This window comes from Oryctolagus cuniculus, chromosome 3 (genome assembly GCF_964237555.1).
Source record: "Oryctolagus cuniculus chromosome 3, mOryCun1.1, whole genome shotgun sequence".
Taxonomy (NCBI): Eukaryota; Metazoa; Chordata; class Mammalia; order Lagomorpha; family Leporidae; genus Oryctolagus; species Oryctolagus cuniculus.
In genome coordinates this window covers 140,575,911-140,591,437 of record NC_091434.1, presented here as the reverse complement: position 1 = coordinate 140,591,437, position 15,527 = coordinate 140,575,911, and the positions used below count along the sequence as shown (strand labels likewise).

The following is a 15,527-nucleotide window of genomic DNA, read 5'->3' as shown; positions in this document are numbered from 1 at the left end:
GCAACGTAGCTGAAATACAGTGGTTTGCATGGGAGTCATGTGGGGCAAGGGCTGGAAAACCGAGAGGCCAGAGTGGGAGGCCTGGGGACGCATCACCAAACAACTGATACTGAGCTAGACACAAGGGGGAATGAATGACCATCGGAAATCTGTGGACACATGAGAAAATGTTAAAGTGACAGTAGTGGGGGCCGACCTGTGGCATGGAAAGTCAAGCCTCCACCTACAATGCTGGCATCCCATATGGGCATTTGTTTGAGTCCTGGCTGCTCCACTTCCAATCCAGCTCTCTGTTATGGCCTGAGAAAGGAGTGGAAGATGGTCTCAGTACTTGGGCTCCTGCACCCACGAAGGAAACCCCGAAGAAGCTCCTGGCTCCTGGCTTTGGCCTGGCCCAGCCCTGGCCATTGCAGCCATTTGGGTAGTGAACCAGCGGATGGAAGACCTCTCTCTCTCTCTCTTTCTCCCCTTTTTTCTGTCTGTACCCCTGCCTTTAAAATAAATAAAATAATTCATTTTTAAGTGATAGTAGTAAATAAGAAGACCACCAAGGACACTCTTGGAAGTTTTATTGCAGGAGACCAGGCAAGACACAAGAAATGTTTAGATTCTAGCGTTAGGAGAATATAGAAAGGCTTTTTATTTTTTAAATTTGAATTCATTGCTTTATGTCTCACAAGTTTGCTAGAGGTGCCACAACAAAATATCACAAACTAGATGACTTAATGCAAGAGGGATTTATGTTTTCACAGTTTTCTGGAGGAGAGAAGTCCAAAATCAAGGTTACAACAGGGTTGATTCCTTCTGAAGGCTCTGAGAAGAAACAGTTTCATGTCTCTCCCCTAGTTTCCGTAGTCCCATGCATTCCCTGGCTTGCAGGCATATCACTCCAGTCTTCCACTTTCACATGCTGTCATCCTGCGTCTCTGCATCTTCATATGCCTATATTCTGATCATAACATCTCTACTGGACTAGCAGACCACGCTACTGCATCCAGCAGGACCTCATTTAATCTGTAATGGCCTGAATTCCAAAGAAGGTCACATTCTTTGCTACTGGTGGTTAACACCTCAACTTGTCTTTTGGGGAGACACATTCAACCCATAACATACCTCACAGGAATACAGAGGAGCCCAATGTACTGGAGCGTTATCACACAGAGAGACTGCACTTTCAATTAGGAAAGCATGGACTCTGTTCCATGAATCAGAGTTAAATAGAAGGGCTATTATTTACTAAGATGTCATCAAATAAGAACAACTTGCTTTATAAATGTTATTTATTTCATTTTACAATTCAAACTTTTCTAAAATACAAGTAATAGAATAACAGAGTACAGCGCTGCACAAACTAATGGGGGAGAATGTTAGAAGGATAGTGAGCAGGAAGGAGAGAGACAATTTACATAGAAACTAAACCTGCTGGCAAAAAGTTCTAGAAAGAAATCTTAGGTTTGTAATTAGAAGTTATGTGCAAGAGTAGCATGATTTTTTGAAATTAATATCAATGTTTAAAGAGGCAAATCCTGTCATCCACAGGCTGGAGCCAGCGGTGTGGCACAGAGGGTTAAAGCCCCAGCCTGAGGCACTGGCATCCCATATGGGTGTAGATTCAAGTTCCAGCTGCTCCTCTTCCGATCCAGCTCTCTGCTATGCCTGGGAAAGCAGTAGAAGATGGCCCAAGTCCCTGGGTCCCTGCACCCATGTAGGAGACCTGGAAGATGCTCCTGGCTCCTGGCTTCAGATCAGCTCAGCTCTGGCCATTGCGGTCCTTTGGGGAGTGAATTAGCGGAATGGAAGACCCCTCCCCCTCTCTCTGGCTCTACCTCTCTTTGTAACTCTTTCAAATAAATAAAATAAATATTTTTAAAAATCACAGGCTGATATAAATTCTGAAAAGAACACAAAACATTTACTGTACAATGATCATCAAGTTTGTAACCTGAAGACTTTCAAATGGGAATAAGTTATTGAACCTAACAATGGTTATCAGTAAAAACTATCCCAGTGAGTTATTTACCAACTCAGCAACTCTACTCCAACACATGCTACTGATAAACAAACAGGGTTTATTATACATTATAATAACATGGTTTCTTATAAAAATTGTTCCAAGAGGTATATGAAGAAACTCTTTCCTTTGGTTGTTGTTGTTGAACATTTTTTTCATTTATTTATTTCAAAGAATGACAGGAAGACAGAGAGATCTATCTTCCATCCATTGGTTCATTCTTCAAATGGTCACAGTAGCCAGAGCTGGGTCAAGCCAAATCCAAGAGCCAGGACGTCCACTATGGTCTCCCATGTGGGTTGTAGGAGCCCAAGTCCTCAGGCCACATGCAGAATTCTTTCTAAAGACAACTGTAGAGCTACAAAAGACCACCTTTTAAACTATCATTGAACGTTCATTTTACTATTTTTTTTTTTAAGAAATAAAGAGAACGCCATTGAAAGACTGAGTGTAAAAAGCCTACACGTGCTGTTTGCTTCTTAGAAGAAACTGACCTCTGTTCAGCACACTGTCTACTTCTGCCTCCCACATACAGGGGTGTGATACAGCCCCACCAGGGGGTACAGCGATTTGCTAACACAATTCCAATTATAAGGAACAGGATTTGCACACGTAAGGGCCTGCCCACAGAGCTGTGGATTCACCTTCTAATTTGCACGGTTGCCCCTGGAGGCCGAGCGTGATTCTGCCTGCATATGGCGAGTGTGTGGATGGCTGGGCCCGGGGCAGCAGGTGGGAGGAACGCAGCTCAGTCAGGAGGCTCAGCACATGATTTGCAGCTGATGTCTAAGAGCTCCTCAGAGAACCGCCAAGCACTGCACTAAACACCAACAATCAGGCAAACTAGTCATAGTAAACAGGCTTGGCATTAACAACAGAAATAAAATATGCTAATCAGCTGTTCGACTCCAGGAAAACAAGTCACCAGGGAAGGAGAGGGGAAAAAAAAAAAGCCACATCTTTAAGGCTTTGCAGAGACTTTTGGTTAATTTTTAATACACACCTCTAGCTATGCGTTCAATACTTATAACCCACTTACAACACAGTCATGTTTTTCACAATTACCTTCTTCAGTGGTCTTTTGGAAATCTCCAAATTCTCCCTCTGTGCCTTCTGAAGTTAACTATGACATGCATACATACAAACATAAAGACACATATCCATGTTTTCAGTTTTGCCTTTAGGATGCAGTACAGTACATGGTTAAGCACATTAGACAGCCTCTGTCACTTCATAGCTGTGTGACCTTGGCCTTTCCTCATTTATAAAATGGGACTATAATAATACATGATTTTTAGAATTGTTGGAAGGGTTAAGTGAGTTAATATAAGCAAATCTCTTAGAATAGTAGCTGACACAGTAGGTGTTCAGTAAAAATTAGTTACTGTAACTCAATATATTATCTGTTTACCTTTGCATGATAGTTGTATTCCTGGTAAGTATAACATTATAAAATTTGAGTAATAAAACATGCTAATGGTTTGAAATAGATATGAGGGTTAGAATTGAAGAACTTGCTTTTTTGCATCTGTAAAATAGTTATGAGTCCTAAATATCGCTGAAAAAAATATATGCTTAAACTTAGTACACTCATAAATACATGATTATATTTAGCTTAGTTACAAGAGCTCTCCTTCCTGGTCTGTACCAGCACTGTCATTAGAGTCATTATCCCATCACCTTGATTCTTTTCATACACAAAACTCAATGACAGTCCCACATCATAGCAGTGGTGCGCCCACTGCTTTTATTCCTCATTAGAACACACGTTGACAGCATGATGCAAATTTTATTTACTAATTAATTCCTATTATATCTAATGGGCTTTAGCAATGAATGCTTGCCCTACAGGGAGGAAAAAGTCCTGCACATTTTATTACAGATAATGAAGATCTGAGCTGAGCTGAGCTGAGCCTTGCCTAGAAGAAAAAAAATATTGGAGACTGGGAGTTAAAGACTTCAGTTCTCTTTGTAACTCTTCGTGATGATGGGATGATCATTGGAGAATGTAGCATGTATTTGTTCTTTTTAGTTTTTTTTTTTTAAAAAGAGAACATTGAACTTTTTTTATTTTTATTTATTTTTTTATTTTTTGACAGGCAGAGTGGACAGTGAGAGAGAGAGACAGAAAGGTCTTCCTTTTGCCGTTGGTTCACCCTCCAATGGACGCCACGGCCGGCGCGCTGCAGCTGGCGCACCGCGCTGATCCGATGGCAGGAGCCAGGTACTTATCCTGGTCTCCCATGGGGTGCAGGGCCCAAGCACTTGGGCCATCCTCCACTGCACTCCCAGGCCACAGCAGAGAGCAGGCCTGGAAGAGGGGCAACCGGGACAGAATCCGGTGTGGGACTAGAACCTGGTGTGCCAGCGCCGCAAGGCGGAGGATTAGCCTATTGAGCCACGGCGCCGGCCTGTTCTTTTTAGTTTTAAAACTGGATGGTTTCAAAGAAAACTGGTTGAGTGAATGAAGAGAAAGAAGTAGAGTACACAGAAATGATAGCTTTAATGCTTCTTAAGTGCATGCATAATGCTAACATTAATACAACTCCAAGAATGGACAGTTCGATTTCACCGTGAGAGCGCTCTGTACATTTAGTGTCTTTAGAGCTTTCATATTTAGTTTTAGGAATACTGGATTAAATAGAATATAAACAAAATGTTAATTGGATTTTTTAACAACATGGCACATGGTATCCAAATTCATTTCACGCCCCATGGCGAAACAACTTTTTGACACTTGACTTTTTCTTTTTCACAAGATCTAGAGTTCTATGCCTAACTTTAAAAAAAATCAAATCTTTACTAAATTTCAAAAAATTGCAATAAATGGAACTCTGAGAATAGTGACAGATTTCAGAATCTGTCTACTTTGCTGTCACAGAGAAAAGATGTTACAGATAAGAGACCTAATGTGAGACACTGGAGACATTTCAATGATTTTTAAATGTGCACAATGACAGTCATGAACACTTCCCACTTCTCTGTGAACAAAACCTCAAATATATGCAGGTAAACCATTAAGCCCCATTCTCTAAAGGCAGTAATACAAGCACTTGCTTTATTGGCTTTAAATACATGGGCGTGGTGGATATGACAAACTGAATTAGGCACACTTTGCTCATTACATTGTAACTATAAATGAAAACTTTTAATATCTCCCATCTGCTTCTATCAATAGCAATAGGTAATTAATGATGACAAGACTTAAAAAAAAGCCTCCAAAATAACTTTACATTCAACTCTCAAAACACTTAATATTCATCATATTATGAATTATGAGAAGCAAATACACTGACATTTCTTTGCTGTATTCCCTAAGGGATCAAGGTATTTAAGTTTTCATTTTAATGTGTAGCAAGTCGATTATTATATGGAGTAAGGCAGTGAACGGAACACACTGCTTTATGGGTCCTTTGATAGTACTGAAGACCGATGTTTAGATGCAGGAAAATGTGTAATGAGGAAGAACCTGCTGAAGAACTCTCTCAAATGAGGGAGTTCCGTTGGGCCAGAAATAATAGTTAAAACAGTAAGACCTATCAGATATTGATGTGATACAACCTGCACTTCTCTGTCCCCATAAATACCCCTATAGCCCTGTGAAACGGCAGTAGTGTGAGCCGAGTCAGCTTACGCTAGCTAATGAAGACTGTACACATCTCCTCCTAATTCTGAATTCAGTGTTTTGAGTATCTGTGGTTGCGGCTGATACATGTTCAACATCTTCAGGTGGATAAAAGGCAGTGATAGTCAGAAATTTACTTGTAATGTTGGCATTGGTCATCGTATTGTTGCAGTTATCTCTTCCATTTATACTTGTATCTATCTATCCATTATCTATTTAATTACATATATTTGTCTATCAGCATATCTACTATCTATCCCTCATCTATATTTATCTAACATTTACCTATCTACTTACCTACCTGTATATCTATTTATTTACCCTCTCCATCTCCCTGGCCCTTTCAGTCTCACACTTTTCTCTTGTTTATTCCCATTCTTCTTTTACTTTTCTTTTAACCTCTGACTCCCATTTTTATTTCCATTGCATGGCCTGGGATAGGACCTTACTATATTTCTACTGAAATAAATCACTTAAATTTCAGTCTACAAACTCTTCTTTCAAACTCAAACATGTGTGATGATTCCTACACAAGGATGAAGGGGTCTGAGTGAGAGGCAGAGGGGTCAGGAATGCTGAAACTTAAGCTGACAAAGAACAGAAATCTAATCCCTGGACCAGGACACTGTCCTATAGCACATGGCAGATAAAGAGAAGACTGTTTGAAGAATAGCAGAAGCACTTCATCTGTTCCAGAGTAGGCAGGAAATAGGAAAATTGACACGGCTCTGCTCCTAACAGAGGAATGTAAGGGTTTCCTTAGAGCAAGCCATCTCTTAGGGTTACCCATCAACAGTTTCTGAGGTCAGAATTCTAACAGGCTAGGCAGCTGGAGAGGCAGAACAGACAACCTTGAGAGGGTCAAAGGAAGAAAAGCTTTAGGAGCTTGGTCATCCATTAGTTGAATAATGATGCCCAGCAAAGAGACTGAAAATAATAAGCAGAAAGTGGGCCAGAAATAATGAACTGCTTAGCAACTATGAAAAAAGTTGTGGTGAGAGGGAAGGGTCAAGATGGTTACGGATGTCAGCCATCGGTGGGTGGTGGGGAATGGAATGGCCAATGACCTTCAGAGCAACATGCCCAATCTTTATTCTAACTACTCACCCAAGACTCTCCACGTATAAGAAAGGCACGCTGCAGTGGTAGGAAACCACAAAGAGAATATGAGAGACTACTATCAGAAATGGATGGGAGAGGAGCCAGCGCTGTGGCAAAGTAGGTAAACCCACAGCCTACAGTGCCGGCATCCCATATGGACACCGGTTCGAGTCTCCGATGCTCCACTTCCAATCCAGCTCTCTGCTATGGCCTGGGAAAGCAGTAGAAGATGGCCCAAGTGTTTGGGCCCTTGCACCACGTGGGAGACCTGGAAGAAGCTCCTGGCTCCTGGCTTTGGATCGGTGCAGCTCCAGCCATTGCAGCCAACTGGGGAGTGAACCAGCGGAAGGAAGACCTCTTTCTCTCTCTGCCTCTCCTTTTCTCTGTGTAACTTGTGACTTTCAAATAAAATAAATAAATCTTTAAAAAAAAGAAGTGGATGGACGAGCAGGCTCAGAGCATGACTGACCAAACAATGGTCCATCTCAACAAGAAGACACCTGCTACTCCATCCTCTGCTTTTCCTCCTGGATGACCCTACTTCACTCCAGGTCTTCTGGGTCCTCCTTGCCCTGCCAGCATCTAATACAGGAGGCCTACCCATGATATCAGTGGGACCTGCTCCTGGAATGAGGCCACCCATCGAAGGGAGGCCACATACCAACGAAACCAGGGCTGCCAATCACAAGACCACCTGCCCGTACCATGACGGTACCCCCTTGTTCAGGAATGACCAAGCCAGACAGCTTGGGACAGAGGGGAGCTCATCACAGCAGCTCTATACCACCAGTTCTGCTTCACCAGCAGAGCAAGGTGCTGTGATGCTGGGTGTTTTCCCACAGCGTGATAGGAGAGACTTGCTCCCTCGTCCTATTAAAGACAGAGTCATTGTAGAGGGAAGAAATGAGATTCTAAAAAATATAATTTTCAAGTGTGATGTGAAAATAAAACTGTCAAGTCTTTTAGCTTAAAAAAATAAACATGATTTTTGAATCTAAGAGGGGAAGACCCTAAGCATAAAGGCAACAGGAATAACTACTAAGGCTGCAGTCCCTACCCAAAAGACAATTCTGATAGCTGCACCCTGTGGAAGAATCATAGAACATCAGCCTGGTGGGGCTGTGGAAGAATGTGACTCAGTCTCCTTTGACAGGTGAGCAAACTAGAGCCCAGCAGGTGAAGTGATTTCTCCAAGGGCACAGAAGTCATTGGTGAGAAAGAGGGGATGGAAGCCCAGTTCTTCAAGACCCAAACTGCTGTTCACATTCTGTACCTCCGAAATGGGAGAATTCCATTGAACAGGCCCTCATCTTCATGGCATCCCAGCCCTTGGAGCTCTGAAGAAGTGTTTTATGAGAAAAGCTATGGAATGGGCTTAAAGAGGGGGCACCCAGAAGATCCCAGTTGCAGTATGGAATACAAAGGGTGACAAAGACTTTGCCCAGAAGGATTAGACTAAATAGACCATTATTTAAATTGTGCATCTGTATGGGATATTTTCAAGGTGCTTTTTGTTGTTTATTGCTTTAAATTTATTTATTTAGTTGAAAGTTAGAGTTACACACAGAGAGAGAAGGAGAGGCAGAGAGAGTGTGAGAGACAGAGAGAGACAGAGAGATCTTCCATCCATTGGTTCACTCCCCAAATGGCCACAATGGCCAGAGGTAGGCCAATCCAAAGCCAAGAGGCAGGAGCTTCTTCTAAGTCATCCATGCAGGTGCAGGGGCCCAAGGATTTGGGCCATTTTCTACTGCTTTCTCGGGCCATAGCGGGGAGCTGGATCAGAAGTGGAGCAGCTGGGACTCGAACCAGCGCCCATATGGGATGCCAGCACTGCAGGCTTTACCTGCTACACCACAGTGCTGGCCTCCAAGGTGCTTTTCTACACATTTCCTAATCTGAATCTTCTTCAAGACTGATAAAAAGTACATGATTATCCTAATCCCACAGATGAGGAAGTTTCACTCCAAGATGATTCAATGGAGTATCATAAAATTTCGCATAAGGTAAAATCAATTATAATCAACACTTTCTATTTTTTAAAAGCCTCTAAGTTTCTCAGCATTAGAAGTCATTTTTTATTGGCTGAGTGCTAAATGAGTTAGCTGGCTTGCATGAAGGTGGCATGTTGTGCAAAAGATACGGATTTTTAAAGAAAGCTTCACTCAACTCTGGAGGATGCTCATGCCATTGGAGCCATGGGAGAACTCAGACAAACTGAAGGAACACCTTGCCCTACATCTGCACTCACTCAAAAGTATGTGCTCTTTGGGTGGGAAGATGGGCAGAACTGCTTACAACATGTACATTGTTTTATTCTTTATGTCTTTCTCAATCATATTTGACTTATCCTGACTTAAACACATACATGATACAACTCCAGATGACCAATCCAACATCATAAGGGTAGTGTCATCTCAGGAACATATGTATGTGGTACCCCAAAAATGCTAACAAAGAGTATTTATTTTTTATTGCAGTAAGGACACTAAACATGAGATCTACCCTCAAAAAGATTTAGGTGTAGAATATAGTAACACTACCTATAGCTTTACAATACTGTTAAGCAGGTCTCTAGAACTTACTCATCGTGAATAACTAAAAGTTTATACCTTCTGAACAACTCCTGGCAACCACCATTCTACTCTCTGCTTTCAAAAGTTTGACTTTTTCAGATATCTCTTGGAAATGGAATCATGTGGTATTTTTCCTCCCCTGACTGGTTTATGTCACTCAGCATAAAGTCCTCCAATTCTTCCATGTTGTCACACATGATATAATTTTCTTAAAGAACCTATTGTTGGGGCTAGTGTTAAGGTATAGCGAGTAAAGCCACCACCTGCAATGATGGCATCCCAAATGGGTGCCAGTTTGAGTCCTGGCTGCTCCACTTCTGATCCAGCTTCCTGCTAATGGCCTGGGGAAAGCAGAAAATGGCCCAAGTGCTTGGGCTCCTGCCATGCATATGGGAGACCAGAAATAAGCTCCTGACTCTTGGCTTTGGCTTGGCCCAGCACCAGCTGTTGTGGCCATCTAGGGAGTGAACCAGCAGGTGGAAGATCCCCTCTCTTTCCTTGTCTCTCCTCCACCTCTGTAACTCTTACAAATAAATAAATAAATCTTAAAAAAAAAAAACCTAACTGTAAATTTTAATGGACTAGAAAAAGGACAAACCAAGCCTAAAGTTAGCAGAAGAAAAGGGAATAAAGGTTAGAGTGGAAATAGAGAAAAGAAAAACAATAGGAAAACATCAACAGAATTAAGAGGTGGTAAAATTAACAAACCTTAGCTTGATTCAGAAAATGATGCCAAAAAATCAGAAATTAAAGGGTAATCAATACAACTGATGACAGAGAAATAAAAAGGGATGAGACTATGATGAGCAATTATATAAATTGGATAGCCTAGAAGAAGTAAATTCCAAGAAATACAAAATTACCAAGAAGAAATAGAAAACTTGAACAAACAAATTAAGGAAATTGAACCAGTAATCAAAAAATCTTACAAAAAAGAACCAGTTTCACTGGTGAATTCAACCATTTAAGAATAACTAATACCAATTCTTGAACTTTTTCAAAAAAATGAAGAAGGAACACTTCCAAACACATTTAATGAGGCAACATTACCCTGATACCAAAGGTAGATGGAGACATTATATAAACACAAAACTACAGGTCAATGTCCCTGATAAACACACAGGCACCAATACTCTAACAAATACTAGCAAACAGAATCCAACAGCATGTTGCAAGGAGCACACACCAGAACCAAGTGGAATTTATTCCTGGGATTAAGGATGGTTTAACATGCACCAATCAATTAATGTGATATACCGCATTAACAGAATGAAAGATAAAAATCAAGTGGCCATTATGGTAGACACAACAAAAGCATATAACAAAATTCCACATCCTTTTACGATAAAAGAAAAACTCAAGAAATTAGGTAGAGGAGTTTACATCAATAAAATAAAGTCAATATATAAAAAGCCTATTGGTACCATATTCAGTGGTTAAAAAACTACAAGTTTTCCTCAGGTGAGGATGTCCACTCTCATCACTTCTATTCAGTATGGTGCTGAAAAGTGTTTATTTTGAAAGGCAGAATGTGAAAAACTTTGAATTCAGAGTCAGGACACTTAGATTTAGCTCACATATCTGATATTACAAAGCCAGGGAACCTCGATCAATTTACCCAATACGTGGGGCCGGCGCTCACCACCACCTGCAGTGCTGGCATCCCATATGGGCGCTAGTTCGAATTTCAGCTGCTCCTCTTCTGATCCAGCTCTCTGCTATGGCCTGGGAAAGCAGCAGAAGATGGCCCAAGTCCTTGGGCCCCTGCACCCGCATGGGAGACCCAGAAGAAGCTCCTGGTTCCTGGTTTCAGATCAGCGCAGCTCCAGCCGTTGCAGCTAACTGGGGAGTGAACCAGTGGATGGAAGACTTCTCTCTCTCTGCCTCTCCTTCTCTCTTGTGTAACTCTTCCAAATAAATTAATGAATCTTTATATTTTTTTTTGACAGGCAGAGTGGACAGTGAGAGAAAGACAGACAGAAAGGTCTTCCTTTTCTGTTGGTTCAGCCCCCAACGGCCGCTGCAGCCGACACACTGCGGCCGGCACACTGCGCTGATCTGAAGCCAGGAGCCAGGTGCTTCTCCTGGTCTCCCATGCGGGTGCAGGGCCCAAGGACCTGGGCCATCCTCCTCTGCACTCCCGGGCCATAGCAGAGAGCTGGATTGGAAGAGGAGTGACCTGGACTGAATCCGGCATCTCGACCGGGACTAGAACCCGGTGTGCCGGCCCCGCAGGCGGAGGATTAGCCTATTGAGCCATGGCGCCAGCCAATTAATGAATCTTTAAAAAAAAAAAAAATTTACCCAATACCAGGATTCCAGGTTCTTTTTTTTTTTTTTTTGAAATCCATTTTTCTTTTTTTTTTATTTAGTAAATATAAATTTCCAAAGTACAGTTTATGGATTACATTGGCTTCCCCCCCATAATTTCCCTCCCACTCGCACCCCTCCCATCTCCCGCTCCCTCTCCCATTCCATTCACATCAAGATTCATTTTCAATTATCTTTGTATACAGAAGATCGATTCAGTACATATTAAGGAAAGATTTCATCAGTTTGCACCCACACAGAAACACAAAGTGTAAAAATACTGTTTCAGTACTAGTTATAGCATTACTTCACATTGGACAACACATTAAGGACAGATCCCACATGAGAAGTAAGTACACAGTGACTCCTGTTGTTGACTTAACAATTTGATACTCTTGTTTATGGCATCAGTAATCTCCCTAGGCTCTAGTCATGAGTTGCCAAGGCTATGGAAGCCTTTTGGGTTCACCGACTTCGATCTTATTCCGACAGAGTCAAAGTCAAAGTGGAAGTTCTCTCCTCCCTTCAGAGAAAGGTACCTCCTTCTTTGATGGCCCCGTTCTTTCCACTGGGATCTCACTCACAGAGATCTTTCATTTAGGTCTTCTTTTTTTTTCCCCAGAGTGTCTTGGCTTTCCATGCCTAAAATACTCTCATGGGCTCTTCAGCCATATCTGAATGCCTTAAGGGCTGATTCTGAGGCCAGAATGCTAAGGATTCCAGGTTCTTTATTGGCAAAGTGAGCTTAATAGCATCAGTCCTTTTTGATAGCATGTTAGATGGATCAAGTAGAATAATGCAGTTAAAATATTTTGTAAACTAGATACCCATAAAGAATGCAAGAACTATCATTATTTTAAAATTCAGTTTCTGGCGTTGGCAACTGGCCTGGCAATTAAGACCCCAGCATCCTGGCCGGTGCCGTGGCATACTAGGTTAATCCTCGCCTGCAGCGGGCACCGGGTTCTAGTCTTGATTGCTCCTCTTCCAGTCCAGCTCTCTGCTGTGGCCTGGGACAGAAGTGGAAAATGGCTCAGGTGCTTGGGCCCCTGCACCCGCATGGGAGCCCAGGAAAAAACTCCTGGCTCCTGGCTTCGGATCAGTGTAGCTCTGGCCATTACAGCCATTTGGAGAGTGAACCAACAGAAGGAAGATCTTTCTCTCTGTCTCTCTCTCACTGTCTGTAAATTCTATCTGTAAAAAAGAAAAAAAAAAAAAAAGAGCCCAACATCCAATACCAGAGTGCCTGGGTAGGATTCTTGCCTCCAGTTCCTGCCAATGCAGATGCGGGTAGCAGCAATGGCTCAAGTGACATTCCTGCCACTCAGGTGAGAGACCTGGACCATGTCCCCATCTCCTGGCTTCAGCATCGGCCCAGCCCCAGCCTTTACAGGCATCTGGGGAGTGAACCAGCAGATTGGAGTGCTCTCTCTCTCTCTTCTCTTCCCCAACCTTCCTCTCCTCCTCTCATCTCTCTCAAATAAGTAAATAAATAAATGATCCATTCTGCCTTGAGATTGGTCCTGGAAATGTGATAAATTCCCCAGACAATAACCAGAGGGGAGCAATGGGTACTATTTAACTGTATATAAAAAAGTCCCTCAGCTTTAAAACAAAAGTATAGTTGAAGATGAGAAAATCATATCAAAACATTTGTTTTGTCTTTTTGATTCTCCCAAATCAAGTTCAGGTACTATTTTAGGACTTGTGCTAGGGCACAACTAAGCTTGCCTCTCTCTTGGGATGATGTAATTCAAGTAATCCAATCTATTAATTGTAAAACTCATTGTATTTTTAAGAAATCAGTTATTTGCAATTATACTCCTGAAATTATTTAAAGCTCAGGAGACAATTTGGGTAATAAAAACAAATAATTTAGTATGTATCTTTCTCTTATTTTCATATTTTAGTTCAAAAGGAAAATGTCATAAATAGGATCAATAATCAGGCATCTCTAAACTGCAAAATATTTTTATAACATGCACCCCATTATGTGTAATTTTAATTTATAAAAGAATACAATCATTGTTGTACTACTATACTATGCAAATAAAAATACATGTAATCTCATTGTAAAAGGATAAAATAATGATGAAATAAATATATGAGCAGAAGTTCTAATAATTTCTTGACATCACCCAATGGATCATTTTGTCTGCCCTCTATGATGTCTGCATAGCTTTATCTCATGACACATACACACATAGCCACACACATACACAAACACACACCCCACAAACATATACCCACACACACACACAGCCACACACATACACACACCCCAAACATATACCCACACACACACACAGCCACACACATACACATACACACACCCCACAAACATACCCACATACACACACACACATACACAAACACACACCCCACAAACATATACCCACACACACACACAGCCACACACACACACACCCCACAAATATATACCCACATACACACACACAGCCACACACATACACATACCCCACAAACATACCCACACACACACACACACACACACACACACATACACAAACACACACCCCACAAACATATACACACACATACACAGCCACACACATACACACACCCCACAAACATATACCCACATACACACACACAGCCACACACATACACATACACACACCCCACAAACATACCCACATACACACACACACACACACCCCACACACTTTGGAGACACGGAACTAGATGGTGTGGTTTTTATTAATCACAGAAGGATTTATTAGCCTGCCCTAATAATCAATATATTCCACATTTAAACAAGACCAGGAGACATGTAAAATATGGCTGCCCAGTTTAAAATGAAGAAAGTCTAGCAGAAAATGAGAACTGGTGAGACTGAATCGACATTGCTTTAAACTCAAAACCAAAACAGAACAGATGCTGCCGAAGTCCTTCAACAGCTGAGTGACAGCTAACGTTTACCTGAAGTAATGTAACCCAACAGTTGTGTGCGGCTCTTGTTACGAAATCACTGTTATTTATGTACTGTCACTGCTGCTCACTGTGCATTCAGACTATGAGATGGTATCTTCATTTGAAAAGAGAAACTCGATAAACTCAACCATTTATATTTCCCAGTTTGACAATAGTCTCCCAAAATGTCAACTCTTAAGAGAAAGATTAGTTCATTATATCGCCTGACCGAGAAGAATACACGCGCACACAGTTTGTTATGTGTCCTCTGGGCGTCAGAATATGAGGTCCTAGAGGAGTGCTACTTTTTGTTTGGGGATGTATATTGCAAACCATTTTAAACGTGCGTGGTCCACAGAAAGACAAATGCCACATGATCTCACTGATACGTGGAGTCTAAAAAATATGTGATCTCATCGAAGTTAAAAATATAATGGTGGTTACTAGAGGTGGGGGTGGGGGCAGGGATGTAGGGATGGGAAAGGCTGATGGATGGGTGTTAGGTTATAGCTTCATAGGAACAAGGAGTTCTGGGGTCTGTGGCACATAAGGTGATTACTGACAATGTACCATATATTTTTCTATGAAAAAATAACCTAGAAGACAGGGTTTTTGATGCTTTCACTTAAAAAAACATATGTTACATGCTTAAAAAGGTAAGTATACTTATCTTAATTGGATATTAACTATATCTACATGTAATGAAATATCACATACTACCCCATAAATAAGTACAATTCTATCTGTTAACATTTCTCTGTCTCAAAAATAAATCGCAACTATTGTCAAACAGAAAAAAGAATAAAGTATGTTTATCAAATTTGTTGAGCTTTCTATGCAACTATTATATTTGAATAAGAAAAGAATAAATATTTAACAGAGAATATCCAAAAATATAGAGGAAAAATCAGTACTTCTTTTACCGAAATATCAATGTTAATTTTTGGCTCAGAATTCTTACCTTTGAATA

The 15,527-nt window shown here is 41.3% G+C and overlaps 1 protein-coding gene across 3 annotated transcripts in view; it reads right to left on the bottom strand.

The window, feature by feature from the left end:
- Window positions 1-15,527, bottom strand: part of RELN (reelin) — a 538,293-nt gene that overhangs the window by 396,749 nt on the left and 126,017 nt on the right. The window lies entirely within an intron of this gene.